Here is a 13,476-nt window from a genome sequence, read left to right as displayed (position 1 = left end):
GGAGGGCCCGCGCGCTCTGCGGCTCGCCTGGCAACTTCCACGGGCGCTGGGGACTTGGCCGCGCCGCTGCTGCTGCTCAGCGTTCTCCTTCGGGGCTGGGTGGCCTTTGCGACCCGCACTTTTGCAGAGCTCTGGCGGAGTCTCCTGTACTCCGTTTCGCGGATTCTTTGCCCGACTGCATCTAGTTAACTGCTACCCGTTGCCTCTGCAAAGCTTTGTCCAGGTCCATATGATCCTAATCATCTCTTATATACCCACGTTATTTGAGCTGGAGGTGGGGGGCGTTGGGAGGGATGGAGATTAAGTGATGGTGACTTTCTTTGATGATTGATTGCAGATTGAATGCCGTCTGTTTCCTATCTTGCATGTTTGGGGTTCTTTACCTTAATGAGTTCGCAATCCTCTCCGCTTCTGCTGGGGACAAAGAAACCTAGAGACGGTGGTTTGTTGTCTGCTTCTTTCGAAGGTTTTGTTTTTGAGACAGTGAAGGGTAAAGTGAAATAAAACAAGTAATTTGGAAATGCAGGGTTTTCTTGTATTTTGTAGGCAATGACTAAGTTACTACTGTTCTCTTTGTAGTGTTTGTTACTGGAAAATGAGACTTTTGACAGGTAGTTCCCATTGCTAACGTTAACAGGTTTGAAACATTTAAAGTAAGAACAGTAATTGTTTCTGGTAGAGCATTTTAAATTTAAATAGTATGGCAAATATTGGAGCACATCCTTCAAATAATACAAAGTAACTGGAAAAGGGAAATCACTTTTAACCTAAACTGGTTGATTTAATTTGAGATAATATGCTAATCAAGTAGTTACACTAGGTCAAGGGATGTATGAAATTGATGCTTTAAATAGATTGTGGTCTTGAATCCACTTATCTTAGCAACAGTCTCTATTTGTAGGAGACAATTTTCTAAGGGTCTCTATTTCTACGCTCTTGCTAGTGAGGTAGCAACCTCTCTTTGTTTCTGTTTTGTTAAGGATGTTGTATAAAGAACAGTCTTTATAAAAGATAGTATCTCCCACCACAGCAAAAAGCAGGAATATATGCTATGTGTATACAGTTATATGCTATACTGTTTAATAAAAAAAAAAAAAAAAAAGTCTTCCTCTGGAGCCAAAGGGTGGGCTTGCTTATTGCCCACATTAAAAGATTAGGGTTCCCTAAGCTTAGTGTTCCTCTTCTGTAACACAACCCACTGCCTGTGTAGATATCAGTTGACTCTCTTCACTTTGTCCTGTGGGAACTGGGGCTCTGGGAACCAGTGCAAAAATGTTGATACTTTGGCTTATGCTTTTGCTACAAGTATGCTATTGCTGTCTCTTTCTTCTATCACTGTTGAGAGCCACAACCTAATCAAGAAGGTGCCTGGCATTTTGCCAGAAGGAGTGGTTGAGAAGTAATGCCAGTGAGCCATTAAGATGATGATAATTAAGTTAAGCTGTGTATAATTATTAAGATAATAACTGATTGCTGTAACTGGATGATGCTAAATTGAAACAAGCTGTGTATTCAGTTGTGTATATAAACCTTTGCTGTCCGGCAATAAGGCGGCTCCTGCTACCTTGGGTGCCCTCTACTTTTGAGTTCTCAGGGGAGTTCCCATTGAGTTCCCGTGGAGTTTGGGCAATAAAGTAGTTCCTGTTTGAACCTACAAGTGGCTCATGACCTCCCGGTTATTTTGTGCCCAGCCAGACTGCAGCATATCATCATCTTTGAAACTGGTAGGCTGCTTCATTAGCATGCAAGTATGAAAGTTGATAGAGGTGAAACTTGTATCTTAATAAAATTCTTAATTATATGTTAATTTTTTGGAGGTGTTGGGGATTACATAGCCTCATGCATGCTATGTGGCTTTTACCATTGAGTTACACCCCTACCCTTCCACCCCCAACTTCAGCCCTAGTTCTTAATTCTTAAACACATTTTAAAGTTTCTTTAACAGTTGTCCCTTGGTAGCTAATGGACTTTGGTTCCAGGATCTCCATAGATAAGGAATTTGAGCATCCACAGATTTATTATGTAAAATAGCCTCATGTTTGCATATTATCTATGCAAAACCTTCCTTATACTTGAAATAATTTCTAGATTACTTATACTGAATACATTGTAAATGTTATGTAAATAGCCATTGCAATGTAACATTTAGGAAATAATTTTTTAAAAGTACATGTTCACTACAAACACAGTTGGTTTTCCTCCCTCCATATTTTTCAGCTCTAGTTGGTTGAATCCATGTGTCTCACCCCACAGGATCAACTGTATTTAAATTTTAAATAGTTAAACAAGTGGCCAACTAAGATCATAATTTTGCACAGTTTTAGAAATAAGATTTATTATAGAATATAAATAATAAGAGCTATGATCCTCAATTCTAAGACAGGTTTGAAATTCCAGACTTTTTTGTGTAATTCAGTCTCTAAACCTTTTTGTTTTGTTTTGTATTATAAACGAGAGTTCAAGAAAAGCATTAACTTGGATGATAATGGTTTTTTGTTTTGTTTTGTTTTTTTTGTGGTACTAGGAATTGAACCCTAGGATGCTTTACTGTGAGCCACCTTTCCTACCCTTTTTTCTATTTTTAGAAAGTTGCTATGGTTGGCTTCAAACTTGTGATCCTCCTGCCTCAGCTTCCCAAATTATTGGGATTCTGGCATGTGCCATCACACGAAGCCACAACACAATTATTTTAGGCCAGAGAAGTTGATACTCTTTTTTGATTTAGATAATCATTTTCAAACTTTAGCATTAATACAGCCACTTAATAAGTATTTAGATTTCTAGGCCCCTCCCTCCAAAGAACCTGATTCTACCTAATGTGACATAGTTTCATACTTCTAGAGCATAATATTAAACTCAGGTATTTCTTTGACTCAAGCAGCATTGTGTTTCAAAGTACATTTGATCATAGAGTTTTTTTTTGTTTTGTTTGTTTTTTCTTTGCGTGTGTGTTGGGGGTTAGGGTTCTGGGGATGGAATTCAGAGCCTTGTGCTTGCTAGGCAAGCAATCAACCACTGTGACCCCATCTCTCATAAGAGAATTCTTTAGAAAATTAAGACCTAAATTCGAGGATAAGAATAGTGGTTCTCAGCAGTATCAGGTCTAGATTCTATAAAATACTATTTTATAGAAATACCATTTCTATAAAATACTATTGGTGCTTCTTTTTTTTTTTTTTTAATCCTAAATGGGTTTCATGAAAAATAAATCCTAAAATGTATTTTTCTTAAAAAAAAAAAAATCAACATGATTTTGACTTCGTTTTGTGATGGAGAGGGCATGCTAGGTAAGTGCTCTGCCATTCAACTTCACCCCCACAATATGATTTACTTAAAACTAATCACAGCACGAGACTACTTTAAAAGTGTAATTTATAGCTGGGTGAGGTGGTGTGCACCTGTAATCCCAGTAGCTGGGCAGGCTGAGGCAGGAGGATCTTGAGTTCAAAGCCAGCCTCAGCAAAAGTGAGGGGCTAAGCAACTCAATGAGACCCTGTCTCTAAATAAAATACAAAATAGAGTGGGGATGTGGCTCAGTGGTTGAGTGCCCCTAAGTTCAACCCCCAGTACCCCCCCAAAAAAAGTGTAATTTATAAATGTTTAAATGCAATTACATTGACCACCAAGCCCTTATTGATAACATTTGTTCTAAAACCTTGGTCTAAACTCCTTTTCTAAGACTACATATTGAAAGGAAAAAGGGTAAGTGACCACAAGCTAAAGTTGGATGACCACTTCAGCCTTGTCTGTCATTTTTGTAGTATGTAGTTATATCCAGAATAGAGACAATAGATTAGAAAAGGTTTTTGTTTTTGTATGGAAAACATACAAAGTTGTTAAGTTGGAAACAAACTCATATTGGAGAAATGTTACAACATTGTGCAGTGTTTTGTTGTGTTGACATACTGCTCAGCCAAAGAAGAGCAAACTGAGCTATTTTTAAAAATACTGAGAGCATACTTATTTTACTCTACCTTGACATCATTTGTCAAGGTAGAGTAAAATATAAAAATTCAACAGTTTTCTAAGACATTTATTTGTTGTGGGGATTAAACTCAGGGACTTGTGCATGCTCAGCATGTGTTCTACCACTGAGCTATACACACCCCAGCTTCCTAAAACTTTTTTAACTGTCAGTTTACAGTATACTTAACTATTCTGTGAGCTGATCTCTTCTTTTGGTTCTTGGTAAAACAGTATAAATCATCTTTTTTGACTAAAGGATTAAGTGGCAAAGGATTTAACAGTATTTAAGATCGATAGGGGACTGGGGTTATGGTTCAGTGGTAGAGCACTTGCCTAGCATGTTTGAGGCACTGGGTTCAATTCTCAGCTCCACATATAAATAAATAAATAGTCCATTAAAAATAATTGATATTTCTGTATCAGTTCTATATGAATTCATTCACTTGTTTTTGAGATTGGTACAATAGTCCTCCTTTACCTGAGATTTTACTTTCTGTGCTTCAGAAAATACCTGTGATCAACTCCAATCTGAAAATATTAATATGGAAAATTCCAGAAATAATTCAAAAGTTTTATATTACGTGCTGTTCTGAGTAGCATAATGAAATCTCACCCTGTCCTGCCCGGGGCATGAATCATCCCTTTGTCCAACATATTCGTGCTATATATGCCACCAGACCATTAGTCACTTAGAAGCCCTCTTAGTTATCAGATCTAGTATTGTGGACATGTAGTCTGATATTATATTACATCATAGTGCCTGTCATTCATCTCACTTCCTTTCATCACATAGGCATCGCATCATCTTAAATCATCACAAGAAGGCTGAGAATAGTACACTAAGATGTTTTGAGACAGACACCACATTTGTGTAACTTTTACTACAGTGTATTACAGTACAGTCTTTTATTATTGTTAATCTCTTACTGTGCCTAATTTAATAAACTTTATCATAGGTACATGAGTATAGACAAAAACATAGCATATAGAGGCTCAGGCATTCACTGGGGGGTCTTGGAAGTTATTCCCCAGGGATAAGGGAGGTACACTGTATAAATATCTATATAAAAGTCTTGGTGTGGCTGTTTTTTTATTTCCTTGGGTAAATACTTAGATTTGGAGTTTCTTGTTTGTATGATAAATGTATGTTTAAACTGGTATACTATTTTATACTCCCTCCAGCAATTCTCACCAGAGTTGATTCACATCCTTGTCAGTTTAAGTATTTTAGTCTTTTAAAAGTGTAGTTATTGTAATTGGTGTGCAGGGCTACATAAATTTTTTCTTTGCTAATAAGCCTCTTTTCCTGTGCTGACTGGTCATTCTTACATTTGTTTTTTGTAAGATTTTTATTTAAGTCATGCACATTTTTATAAAAAAGTAATAATGATGTATTTTTGAATCCTGGTACTTCGTAATATACATGTATTGCAAGTGGATTTATTGATGTTGTTCAACAACCTCACTCTGTGATCTCCTATTCATTTTCTTCATGTCTTTTTTCTTTTTAAAAAAAATCTTTATTTTATTTTTATGTGGTGCTGAGGATCGAACCCAGGGTCTTGCACATGCTAGGAAAGTGTTCTACCGCTGAGCCACAACCCCAGCCCTTTTCATGTCTTTTGATGAGCTAAAGTTTTAAATTTTAGTGTGTGGGGGGATTGAAGTCACGGGCACTCAACCACTGAGATACATCCCCAGGCCTATTTTGTATTTTATTTCATTGAGTTGCTTAGTGCCTCCCCGTTGCCAAGGCTGGCTTTGAACTTACGATCTTCCTGCCTCAACCTCCTGAGCTGCTGGAATTACAGACATGTACCACTGTGCCCAACATGAAGTTTTAAGTCAGTTTTTTTTTTTTTTTCTTTTATGATTAGTGGTTGTCCTAACAGTTCTTTGCCTCCCTCGGGTTTACTAAGATTTTCTCCACTTTTTTTCTTTCATTTTTATAATTTTAGTTCTGTTATATTTATATTCTATAATCCATTTAGAGAAATTTCTGTGTAAGGTAGAATTCATAGTTTTAAACATATGTTAAGAGTACTATTAGAATAATATTTTAATTTTTTTTTTAAAAAATCCACTGATAATATATATGGTCTATTTTTATACTCTCTCTTCTGCTCTATTGATCTATTCATTTAGCTAATACAGGTTATGTTTTGTTGTCTTGTTTGTTTTTTGCAGTAGTTGGGATTAAACCCAGGGCCTCAGAATGCTAGCCAAGTGTTCTACTACTGAGCCACATCCTCTGCCCTTTCTGTTTTTTATTTCGAGACAAGGGTCTAAGTTGTCCAGGCAACAACTTTTAATGTCTTTAAGACCTGAGAAAAATCTTTTTTTTTTTTTTTTTTTTTTNAAAAAAAAAAAAAAAAAAAAAAAAAAAATTCAAAGAAGAGCTGAATATGTAGCTCAGCAGTGGTAAAGCACTCCTACTATGTTCATTCCCCAATATCCAAAAACATCAGTTGTAGAGATATATGTCTGTTTATTTCTGAACTTTGTTCCATTGACCTGTTTGTTTACTTATATTAGCATCATTCCTTTAGAGTTTGTGTACATACTGTCCACAACCCAGTTGTGCCAGAGCAGTGGGATAGGTTGTCAAGACACCCAGAGATGGAATGTGAGACATGAGCTTTATTGATGAAAAAAAAAAAAATCTTATAGGGAATGTCCAGTGGCAATGGTCTGGATAAGGAGCACCTCTGCTTCTCATGGTACCTCATTGCTTCATATGAAAGTCCAGTGGTGATGGGTTGGACAAGTAGCACCGTTTTTTAGACAAGATTGGGTGTGTCGATGGTGATATGGCCATTCTTTACCTCCTGTACTTTGCTAAAAAGTAGCACATCCATCCCTCATGCTGCTTCTGTGATTTGTCCAGAGGCAGTTTGCTGGACAAGAATTTATACTCTCTACTGTGCTCAGCTCCATACCAGTTACCAAAAAGAAGAGGTTTATAGGTTAGGCAATAGAAGCAGCCACATTGTTAGCTTAGCTTGCTTTGTCTCATTGTATGACCAGCATCCCAAAGAACTTGGCATGTATGCAAGAAAGCAGCTTTCTACAGATAGCACTAACTTGCCCTAATTCCCAGCATACATGAGAGAAAGCCACTGTCCTTCATGATAATGTTTATCTGGTCATTCTGGCTTGGATTCATTCTCATTATTCCCTTACCTTGGCTAGGTTCTTGGGAACAGAGAGGAGGGCACTTTAGGGACAAGGATGTTTTACTGACCTTTTCTGTAAAGATGACATTGTGTATTAAAGCTAAGAGATCTTATGCCAGGAAAGCAACAGGAAAGAGATTCTTCAAGGATGTCTTGTTTCTAAATGTAGGACTGAACTTAACAACAGGGATAAGGGGTAACAAAGTAGCATGTATTGTTATATACTCTGAAATTGTAACTATCATACAATTATTCAGAAGTATAATGAGGAATGTAGTTGGCAAATCCATCCTGAAGACATTCTTAATGAATAATAAGTTCCACACAACCAAGGATGACTTAATAGGTTCATTGATTGCTTTATAGAAATTAACCAAAGCATCAAAGAATATTATTACTTTAATAGTTGCTGGCGGAGTGTGGTTTGAGAGGAAGAAAAGAACTAATTTCTGTATTGCTCATATAGGTAATCAGTAGATAGTCTCTTAACATAGAGAGGACTAAGGGTATCATAGATTAGAAAGAATAAAACCCCAAAACTTTCTAGATGAAAAAAGAAAAGAGAAGGGGTAGAGAGCAAGAAACATACATAGTGAAATAATTTACTTACTCTGTCTATGACAACATCCAGACCATATTAATTGTGTCAGGTTAACTAACAGCAAAACTCAACTCAGTGCTGTTCACAAAATATAGAGCCACAAAACCAAAAGACTCAGACAGGTTGAGTAAGATGTTGAACAGAGATATACTAGGCAAATAAAATGAAAATAGAGTTCATAATTTTGATGGGAAAACTTAGACCAGAAGTCTTTAAAGAGACAGGACATATTATAGTACTAGGCAAACACTCTACCACTGAGCAACACCCCCACCAGACAACTTTCATTTTTAAAAAAAGTTTCAGCCTTTGAGAATTGGGAGCACACACAGATAAGGAACATGTTAATAATCTTAAGGCCTAAAATCCATCTTGGTTCAAGATCAAGTGGACAAAATTTCATAAGGCTATTGAAGAACTAATAACATATACATGCAGTAAAAGATGGTAAGATCCACTTTCTGGTAAATGCATGTGGAACATTTGAGAAATTGTGTGGGGGGCAGGGCGGGTAGTTACTGGAGATAAAACCCAGAGGTACTTTACCCCTGAGCTACATCCCCAGCCCCCTTTTTTGCTTTGAGACATCATCTTCCTAAGTTGCCCAGGCTGGTTTTGAACTTGTGATTCTTCTGCCTCAGCCTCCCATGTAGTTCATATGGCTTATTGTTGAGCTTGAAAGAAAACTTTAAAAAATTTGTTCCCAAAATAGATGTATTATTATATTTTGGCATTGTGCTTTTGGGGTAAAACTGAAAAGTAAGACACTTCACTCTACTGCAAGTGAGAATGCATAATGGTAAAAGTCCCATGGCAATGATTTTGGTAATATCTAGCAAAATTGCAAATGTACTTTTTTGTTGCTCTAACACTCTACTTCTAGGAATTTATATTAGAGATAACAATTGAAAAAGTGTAAAATAAGATGTGCAATATTATTTGAGGCAATTCTGTTGGTAGTAATGAAAGATTGATGTTACCAGCAGTAGATGACTGGTGAATAAACTTTGGTATATCACTGCATAGATATACTGTTATCTATTGAATTTCAGGAAATATAAGTGGGCTTGTAAAGGTGCAAGAAAATATATATTTTATATTACCTTTTGTGGAAGGTAGGGCAAAATGTGTGTGTGTCTGTGAATTTCTTAGTCTTATCCACTAAAAGAAGAAATAAGAAGAGGAGGACAGAGAGCTACAGCTCAGTAGTAGAGCCCTTGCCTAAATTTGTAAAGTCCTAGGTCACTGAAAAAAAATAAAATTGAAATGTGAGAAAAAATAAGTATGTGCTTATATTTAAAAAGAAACAGTGGAAGGATAAATTTAAAAACAAAAAACACACACAAAAAAAATGGCTACCAGAGGGGGCAAAAAAGAACAAGACAAGGAATTAAGAATGAAAACTAGACCACTGTAATAAAACTTACATTGCAGTATTGACTTTGGAATCATGTAAATACTTTATGTAACTAGACCAAAAAAAAAAAAAAAAACCCAAAACAAATAAGTCATCTATTGTTTCAACCAACCCCCAAAATCAAGTGAACATTGTTACATCTCAAACAGATAGTTATACCAACAATCAAAGAATTTTTAAAAACTGATTTTAAATCACAGTATTTCTTGCATGCTATATCGTAAGCACAAAAAGAAATTTACATTGTATGTNGGGGGGGGGGTCTAGTCTGAGTATCCCTTTTCCAGAGATGACAGTATTGCATTGCCTATTGTTTGTTGCCTGAAAACAGTTACCTCATATATTTTTCTTAGTTATTATACATATGATTCTTGAAAGGAAAGTATTTCTCAGTACTAGGTACTCTATGTAGGTGGGAAATTGATGTCAGAAGACTTTTTAAATTGCATTGTTGATATAACCACATATGGATGATTTGCAAACTAGTGGAAGTACAGGAGTAAGATTCTATGCATATAGATGATAGTTTAACTTAGTGAGGTCACAATGAAAAATTTAAAAAAAAACTTTCTTTAAATCTTAGATCTTCAGATTTCTGTCTCTTTAATTTTTCTTAGAGACCTCACCAAGTTAAACTGCCATCTAAATGCACAAGGGTCTTAAGTTTTCACTGTAAATGTGACTGCTGTCTCTCAAATTTTATTCCTGTACTTTCAATATACATTAGACCAATAATCTTGAAAATAGGATGGATGCCACATTATACAGTAAATATAACCCACTGAGGTATAGAAAATCATTAGGATTTAGAAATTAAGCTATAATGTACTTGATAACATAAATTATCACTCTCACAAGAATAAGCATGTCAAATGGCTACATTTTACTTATGCTTTAAGGAGTATTCTGAGGGGAGGCATCAAGGCTACCATAAGCCCAAACAGTAGTTTTGTGTGGGTTAAAAAAAAAAAAATGCCCTGTTGGCATATGTAGACCAAGGGATGCATGTTATAAGAATGTGGACCTCTATTTGCCTTCAAGTCAGGCAGTCTCTGGTGTACTATACAACCTGTACAGAGTTGCCCTGAAGATAGTAACATTTCTATATAGCAGATGCTGTTTCTTTTACCCCCACTGTCTAACATAATTTATATATGCTTGAATAAATAGGTTTATTTTGCTGTACTGGGGATGGAACACATGCCACACTCTATAACTAACTAAGCTACATTCTCAGATATACCCCCACTCCCCGTTTTTTTTTTTTTAATTTTGAGACCAAATCTCACTAGGATGCCCAGACTGACCTTGAACTTGTGATCTTCCTGTCTCAGATTTCACAAGTGGGTGCCACCATGCCTGATTGGTTTATAGTTTGTTTTATAGAACCCAGAGATACACTACCACTGACCTACATGCTCAGTCCTTTTCATTTTTTATTTTGATGTGGGATTTTGCTAAGTTGCTAAATTGCTAAAGCTGGCCTAGAACTTGTGATCCTCTTGCCTTAGCCTCCTGAGTCACTTGAGATTACAGGCATGCCCCACCATGCCTGTTGGTTTATGGATTTTAATATATTTTAACTAAGATGTCTGTCAAAAGATTCAAGATTATGGTAAAATTTTACCAAGCCTCTGGCATAAAACCCCTAACCTTATTTCCTAGGGAACTCCCATAGGGAGGTGGCTCACAAAAGTCCCTCAATTTCAGCAGCCTGGAAAGTACCTAAATTGAGGCACATGTAAAATAGCAAGAAAAATGATCCTGAATTCCAATGAACATCCTAGAGGTACTGTAATTCCATGTAAGTCTGTAATCAGGGTTGAGTGTTGATGGCTTGAGGCTGTGTTGGTTGGGTAATAGAGAAGGTTGAGCCCAAAGCACAGAGATATCAGGGATGTGTGTTTTTGTTTTGTTTTGTACTGGTGATTGAATTTAGGGGCACTTAGCCACTGAACCACAGACAGGGTCTCGCTGAGTTGCTTAGGGCCTCACTAAGTTGCTGAGGCTACCTTTGAACTAGCAGTCCTTGTACCTCAGCTTTCCTAGCCTCTGGGATTACAGGTATATGCTACTGCACCCACAGGGATGCTCATATTTAATGACTTCAGAGTTGTGTATATGATATGATACCTGTCACTCCTGGGGACTTGAATACTTAACTAGCTGACAAGGAGATCCATGTCCCATAGAAAGTTATAACTATAGCTGTCTCATGTTGTTTCATTTTATTACCTGTATGGAATTGATGGTAGTTGTAATTTTCCACCAGTCTTGAATCATTTGAATCTTTGAAGTCTCATTTTCAGCTATGATAAAGATAATATTCATTTGCAAACAAAATAGCTTTAGAGTGGCAAAACTGGCACTTTATAGGCTCTCTATCTGTGAGCTTGAAAGCAGTGATTAACCAGATCTAAGAAGAAATGAGCCTACAATTTCAAAATTAACAAGAAGACTCTGAAATCAATAGACATGCCTTCAACCATGCCTTAAGTGTATTTCGTGTCTTAGAATATTAGTTGACAATAGAGATAAGCTTGTTGTGGTTGACATGAATTTTAAAATTTATTATTATTATATTATTTTTGTTACCAGGGATCCAACCTGGGTATCTTTACCACTAAGCTATATCCTAGCCCTTTTTATTTTTTTATTTTGAGGTAGGGTTTTTTGGTTTGTTTGTTTTGGTTTGTTTTTTTTGTACTGGGGATTGAACTCAGGGACACTCAACCACTGAGCACATCCCCAGCCCTATTTTATATTTTACTTAAATACAGGGTCTCACTGAGTTACTTAGAGCCTCACTAAATTGCTGAGGTGGCTTTGAATTTGATCGTCCTGCCTCCATTTCCCGAGCCACTAGGATTACAGGCAAGCCACTGGGATTACATGCGAGCACCACCATGCCTGGCTTGAGATACGGTTTTGCTAAGTTGCTTAGGACCTTGCTAAATTGCTGGTCTCAAACTTGAGGTCCTCATGCCTTAGCCTCTCAAGTTGCTGGGATCATAGGTGGGACCACTGTCTCAGGATTTACAGATATGTGTTTTAGATGACAATTGTAACTGAATGCTTTTTTTTGGTGTTTGTGTGCTCAGAGTCCAGGGCCTCATGCATGCTAGGTAAGCACTCTACAATTGAGCTACATACCTCAGCAATTTGCTCTTTTTTTTTTTCCTTAGATAGAGTCTCCCTAAATTGTTCAGGCTGGCCTTGAATTTACAGTCGTCTTGCCTCAGCCTTCGGAGTACTTGGCATACTCCACCATGCCAGGCTAAAGATATTCTTATCTATTCAAACAGTATAATTATCAAATTCAGGAAATCTGGCCTTAGTACAACAGTATTATTTAATACATAGACCATAGTCACATTTTGCTGGTGGTTCTAACAATGTCCTTCAAAGTATACTTATTTCGGAATGAGGAACAATTGTCGGGATCCAGAGCAGATTGCCAGCGAGTTCCATAGAATGAATTTTGTGGACATGTTTCAGAAAGACAAATGGAGATTTTAAATTCCACAGGTATAGCACTACAGTGAGTCTGGCTGTGCCTTCAACAAGTTCTGGTATTAGGTCTTTGGGGAAAAAATTATTCTTCCATACTCTTTTTCAGAACTTTACATGAGGAAACATGTGATGCCATTTTGTCCCATTATTAGTGTTGGCTTTGATCACTTGTTTAAGGTGTTACTGCCAGATTTTTTCACTTGAAAGATATCTTCCCACCCTCTTTGTACTTAGTATGTAATCCTCTAGGAAATCATTTGGGTTTGCATGAATATTCTTCTACCAGAAAACATGGATTCAAATTAATATTTGTGTCCTTTGACATGCCCCCATTTTTAAGTACTCTAAATTTTTGGAAAACCAAGAGTTTATTTATCTTGTGTGTTTTTTGTTTGTTTTTTTGGTGCCAATCTTGTTTGTTTCTCCTTAGAGCCCTAGTTCCTTATTTTGATGAAGTTTAATTTTTTTGTGTGCCATTTCTAAGAAATCTTTACCTAACACACATTTTCTCCTGTTTTCCTCTTGCAGTTTCATAGTTTTAAGTCTTATTATTTAGGTTTATGATCTATTTTGAGTTAATTTTTGATGAGGTATTTTGATCCAAGTTAAGTTTACATCTTATCTAGCACTATTGTTGTATAGGCATTATCTTCATCAAAAATTAGTTGTAGTCTTGCACAGTGGGAAATGCCTATAATTCCAGTGACTTGAGAGGCCAAAGCAGTTGGATCACTTTTTGAGGCTAGTCCAATCAATTTAGCAAGACCCTGTCTCAAAAAAAAAAAAAAAAAAAAAAAAAAAAT

General features: G+C 36.5%; 1 protein-coding gene across 2 annotated transcripts in view; it reads left to right on the top strand.

The window, feature by feature from the left end:
* Trim24 (tripartite motif containing 24) overlaps positions 1 to 13,476 on the top strand; it is a 102,706-nt gene that overhangs the window by 1,429 nt on the left and 87,801 nt on the right. The window lies entirely within an intron of this gene.

This window comes from Marmota marmota, unplaced genomic scaffold (genome assembly GCF_001458135.2).
Source record: "Marmota marmota marmota unplaced genomic scaffold, marMar, whole genome shotgun sequence".
NCBI lineage: Eukaryota > Metazoa > Chordata > Mammalia > Rodentia > Sciuridae > Marmota > Marmota marmota.
This window is presented reverse-complemented; position numbering and strand designations above follow the sequence as displayed.